Source organism: Eptatretus burgeri, chromosome 1 (genome assembly GCF_056783735.1).
Source record: "Eptatretus burgeri isolate ZD-2024b chromosome 1, Ebu_testis_v1, whole genome shotgun sequence".
In the NCBI taxonomy this organism is placed as follows: domain Eukaryota; kingdom Metazoa; phylum Chordata; class Myxini; order Myxiniformes; family Myxinidae; genus Eptatretus; species Eptatretus burgeri.
In genome coordinates this window covers 114,651,732-114,657,783 of record NC_140961.1, presented here as the reverse complement: position 1 = coordinate 114,657,783, position 6,052 = coordinate 114,651,732, and the positions used below count along the sequence as shown (strand labels likewise).

General features: G+C 41.0%; 1 long non-coding RNA gene across 1 annotated transcript in view; it reads left to right on the top strand.

Annotated features, from left to right (window-relative positions):
* LOC147035224 (uncharacterized) overlaps positions 1-5,173 on the top strand; it is a 34,259-nt gene extending 29,086 nt beyond the window's left edge. The window contains exon 4 of the long non-coding RNA XR_015061812.1: positions 4,045-5,173. This is a non-coding gene — a long non-coding RNA (uncharacterized LOC147035224). The remainder of the gene's footprint in view (positions 1-4,044) is intronic.
* The last annotated feature ends 879 nt before the right edge of the window (positions 5,174-6,052 follow it).

Below are 6,052 nucleotides of genomic sequence, written 5' to 3'. Positions count from 1 at the left end.
CCCTGGCCACGGTGACGCTTGGAATGGCGGTGATGCGATGGTTGCGAGAGCGAGTTGTGACGGTAAAGGTCGTGGATGTTGGCGTTGTTGTTGTTGTGAAGCGGCGTTGCGGTTGGTGGTTGTTGTGTGATAGCGGTTGAGACGTGGTTGGTTCAAAATAAAGATGGAACAGTAAAACAGCTATCTTGAAGGGTCGCAGCCCGAATGAATCACATTTATTCCCTCTAAACAACGGGTTTGGGCTAACTACACATATACTTACAGAGATATCTCACCTACGGGACCTGAATGGTGGTTTGCGAATTTCCTCAACCACAACTGTATATATATATATATATATATATATATATATATATATATATATATATATATATATATATATATATATATATATATATATATATATATATATATATATATATATATATATATATATATATATATATATATATATATATATATATATATATATTAGACTCTGCGTAAGTCGGCAGCGTGTAACTCGTCACTTCGCCGAAGTCAGTAGCGTCAAAAAGTCCCAAATTTATCTAATGTTAAATCCCTTTGAATAAAGTCTGTAAGTCGTCATCTCGAAGTCGTCACTTCGTCCAAGTTGTCAGATGTTGTCCGTTCCCGCGTAATGGAAACTCAAGTAAATTACCATGCCTAACTCGTCACACGCCCGATTTCATGGAATCGTGATGCGCTCTCATTGGTTTACACCGCCAGTGATAGGCTATTTATAACTGCGCTATGTTCAGCTCAGTCAGCACGCCGTCCCACATGCATCTGAAGAAGTAGACAGGCTGCGCAATGCAGTCTCTGGCGAAGGAGTAAAGGATCGATCGGGCTTAGCATTGAAGTCCGATCATGGTTTTATATTGGCTTGTTTTGTACATCACCACACTCACTTTCACATAGGTATTGAGTGGTATTCATCACGATGACTGTGTGTCATGTAATTTGTCGATGGTATATGAGTTTTCATTCCAGATGAAAACTCATTCTACATTCATTCCAATGAATGAATTCTAACAGCCATTCATTCCACATTTGTCGATGGTCATATACCATCACTGATGGTATTCGAGTTGTCTTACAGTTGTTCATTATCTTTACTTTTGATAAAGTGATGAACTCCATCTTTGCTTGATCACTTTCCAACTCACCAATGAACCCCCACCTCTGCCCCGAGGATTGTGTTTCCCTTTTGGTACAATAGCCGGCTTAGAGATTGTTGTGCCCTCTCACACGTATGTGTCCAGGCCACGTGCGACTTCATCCTTCACCCCACAGTCATCATGAATGTTTGCATACGCGTAAGTCGTCACATGTCTAAGTCGTCACTTTTTTCTCGATCCCGATGGTGACGATTTACGCCTCGTCTCCTGTATATATTTACATGTACACATATTTTGTCATTTAAATTTTTTTGGGGGGTGCGTGGAGAAAAACACTAAAAACTACCTAGCTGCTTCACCATCGGTAGACTTACCCTTGGCCCGTGATCCAATGATGGTTCTATGTTTTTTCAGACCACCATATGACGTTAACCTTCAACATTTATGCATAGATTGTATATAAAGAAAATGTGTCCCCATCTAAAAGCTATCCATAAAACTCAACATCATAAAAATCACAGGACAATTATTCAAGTTTTGACCAAATCGGTATTTTTTGTGAATTGGGGCACAATCCAAATCAGTAGGTCAAGGACACGAAACAAATATGAGGTACAAAACTTCAGTGGAGGTCACTATTATGATACAAGAACACCATTGGCAAAATTGAGTGATGACAAAAAATCGCATTTTTTTCAGACTTTATTTGACCTTGATATTAAACCCAGATGGACATGGTGTAAATTAAGCTTAAATGCGCCTTGCTCTCGGCTATCTTAAGGCCCAGTCACACCTGACGTTTTAGCCAGCAATGGCAACGTATTAAAATGTATGTAAAACGCTGGCTTACGTTGAACTTTTGATGTTTTTTTTAAAGATTCGGACATATTCATAACGACTTGGTCTTATGCATAACGTATTAGTAAGGGACACAGAACGTTTCGTTGTGTTATAGATAACTTATACCAACGAATGCTGGACCTGTTGTCGGCCTTCACAACCTATGCCCAACGATAGTCTAACTTAGGCATAGCGCGCTGCACGCATTGCCGACGATGACGTGGCGTAGGTTATGGAAAGGCTGCCGCACAACAATTCAAATCATAACCCCCACAGAAATGGAAGTGTCAACATCGCAGTCACACCTTGGCGATCTTGCCAGCGTATGCCGACCTCTGAAAAATGCGTCTAAAACGCCGGCGCACGTCGAATACGGTATGGGCAAGTTTGGTATGTGTGAATAGAACGCTAAAGTACGCTATCATACGTCGTATTAAGTGGAGTACGTCTTGTAATTTTAAACATGTTGAAAATTTTACGACGTACTTGCCGTATGACACACACTCCACATGCGATGGGAATAATTTGTACGCACCATATGCGATCGGTGACACACATCGACACACGTTACTTGAAAGGTACTCATAAGTCGAAACACGTCAAGGTAATGGTTCGCGTCAGTGTTCCAGACTCCCGGTTTTTTTTTCTTCGGTATGACGGTGTTCAGTGTACAGTGCGGTTATGATTTAAATCGTTGAGCAGCAGCCTATTAATTATATTATATTATAACCGCACTAGAAATCGAAGTGTTAAAATCACCATCATACTGAAGGAAGGAAGAAAAAAAACAAAAAACAAAAAAAAAAAACGGAGTCTGGAACACTGACGCGAACCATTACCTTGATGTGTTTCGACTTATGAGCACCTTACAAGTAACGTATGTCGATGTGTGTCACCGATCGCGTAACGTGAGTACAACACGTTACTCATAGGTTAGAAATAAGTTTCGGGTACGCTAAACATTACCTCAACGTGTTTCGACTTATGAGTAACTCACAAGTAACGTGTGTCGACGTGTGTCAACGATCGCGTAACGTGCCTACAACTTATGGCCAGCGTTATGCGGAACATGTGAGTCATACGCTGGCATAAGTCTTAAAATTTCAAGCATGGAAAATTTGAGGACAACCGAAAAGTATAACGTTTAAAGCCAGTGTACAACGACGTATGGCAGTGTTTTTCAGAGTGCTCTCAATGTTACCAAAACTTACCCATAACGTATTCGACATGTACCAGCGTTTTAGACAAATTTTCCAAAAATCGGCATAAGCTGGCTAAAACTTCAAGGTGTGACTGGGCCTTTAGGAGGGCAATTTCATTCCAATCAGATGAACCTTCATTGAGTTTTGCTGAAAAATGTTAAAATGCCTGGGTCATGGCCTTAAAATTAGGTCAAGGTCAAAAATATTGTGTCAATCCCCGCATACATTTCATTCCCATCATTGTTGCTAAATTTCATTCCAAAAGTCCAAGCCGGCTCTGAGATACAGCTCAGACATTGGCAGAAAAAGGGAGAAAAACCTAAATCGTGGTTTAGTACTCATAGGGGTGTAAGACCTTGACCTTTAACCTGGAGGGGTATGATGTAACTTAAGCTTAAATGCACCATGCTCTGGCATCTCGAGTGATGGCAATTTAGTTCTGATTGTACAAACTTTGGTGGGGTTAATGTGAAAAATGGTAAAATGTCTATAATTAGGTCATGACCTTAAAATTAGTTCAAAGTCAAAACATGATGTCAAAACTTACACTCTTGCTTGGAGGCAATGTGGAAGGAGATTTGAAATTAAAGTCCTTGCTTGTTTACCATTCTAAAAGACCATGAGCAATGAAGGGCTTTTGCAAGGCCACCCTGCCTGTTATCTGAAACCGCAAGGCTTGGATGACCAGTGAAATTTTTCAGACCTGGATTGTGCATGATTTTTGTCCAGGAGTGAAAAGTTATTGTGAAAAAATAACTGAAAAGAAAGTGCTGTTACTGTTCGACAATGCACCAAGTCACACAATTAACCTCGACCCTTTATCAACTGGCATCAAAGTTAAAGTTGTGTTTCTTCCTCCAAACACAACTTGTCTCCTTCAGCCAATGGATCAGGGCACCATCGCAGCATTCAGGGCTTACAACCCACGATGAACCTTTTCTCAGTTAATCTGTGAGACCGATGGCAAAGGCAGCCAATCCATTTGAGACGTCTGGCAGTCTTTTAACATCATAAAAGCCATTGAAAACATTGCTGATGCCTGGAGGAAAGTAACAGACAACTGCATGAATGGTGTTTGGAGGAAGTTTTGGCCGGAGTGCATCTATGATTTCATGGGATTCGAACCTGAGCTTTCCACACTGCACAATGAAATCGCCAAGATGGCCATCGATGTGGGATTTGATGAAGTCAACACAGGAGATGTGGAGGAGTTGATTAACTCCATTGGGGAGAGTTTGAGCAATGAGGACCTGATCGAGCTCGACCAACAACGGGCTGAAGAAGCAACAGAAGATGACCAAACAGAGAGGATTTTAATTTGCCAAATTATTTCCAACATTCTGAACATAGTAACGAAGCTCTGGATCTCACGTATAAAAATTATCCTGACTTGGAGTGCAGCACTGCAGTGAAAATAATGGCGTCGAATGATTTTTCAAGCGACATTGAGTTCTACAAGGGAAAAAAGAAAATGCCAAGACAACTTTCTCTCGACTCATTCTTCATGAGAAAACAGCATGCACCTGCATCAGGCCTCGGAGTTATCTAGCCTGAGTTGGAATCCAAGCCCAACTGTAACCTGTCATCCAAGTGTTTTATAGACATAGTGAGGCATCAATGTGTGTGCCGTCCCTCAGATGGACATGAAACTGGGTGTCCCATCTGCTGGCATGAGTTTGTGCATGGTACAGATCATATGGTGTCCTCTGCGAGGAGTTGGTGAACGATCGCCAGCACTGAAAAAAATCAAAATTCCTGCTCTAACTGAAAGGAACCCACCTGCTTCAACGGAACAGTCTCACTCCTGGCAAATGATGCAGCAGCAGCAGCTGCCATGTGCTGCAAAGGAAAAGGAAGGATCACCTTTCTGACTTTGAGGGGCATAAATTTCACTTCAGTGTTTGAGCTCTTGCTGTCAGAAACAAATATATTCCATATGACCCTTATCCTATGTTACTTGCACAAAGAAGCACAACTGAATAAATGGTGGTGACATACAATTCTTTTTATCTCTGCATTTTGTTACTCTACCTTGGATGACAAAACCAAGGATTTCTAATGCTTGCTTAACCTCCATTCTGAATGCTGGTTGCCAATAATTTTTGTTAATGGAAAATAATTATAAATGACTGATTTCATGCAGATTCTCGAACATGCCTCCAGTGTCCTCAAGACATGTGGCCTACTGAACAGCATGATACATGTGTTGCTATGCCAAAAGAATACCTGTCATTCTTTCATCCCATAGCACTTACCCTATTAGCATTTGATATACTGGGGTTTATTTTCACTTCAGTTATTGCAGTGCTGTTCTCACGAAAGCAGGACGGTACTGAAAAAGCTTCAAGCTTGTTGATTAATCTGCTGTTTCTATTGTCAGTGGCTGGATGCTTTGGTAGTTGCATTATATTTGTTGGAGAGCCTAAAGCATTTACTTGCAAAATGCAAAAACCTTTGGCTTTGGCCTTTCTTATGTTTTCCATAACCTGTATGCTCAGCATGCTGATCCAGATGATGACAAAACATTCAGGTAATTTCCAAAGGTATTCTTCACGCATGGGAATATTAGTGAATGCATTTTTTATTTACAAGATCAAGGCTCATGGAAGAGCAAGGTGATGAAAGATATGTACTGACAGTAGGGCAGTGGGACAACTGTTGGACACAAGAAGCAAGTGAGTGAACAAACAAGAAAAGAGGAGAGAGAAGGGAAGAAATGCTGCAACCTGAACCACACCATGGAGTGGAGTTGTACTTCACATCAATAACTCAATTTCTCACTACCACTATACTGACCTTACAACTCCCAAACCCCAGGGCCCCAAGAGTACCTCTGGTTGTGATTTCCCCTCAGCTACCACCTCTTATTCATTTGTGTGTTGTCCATTC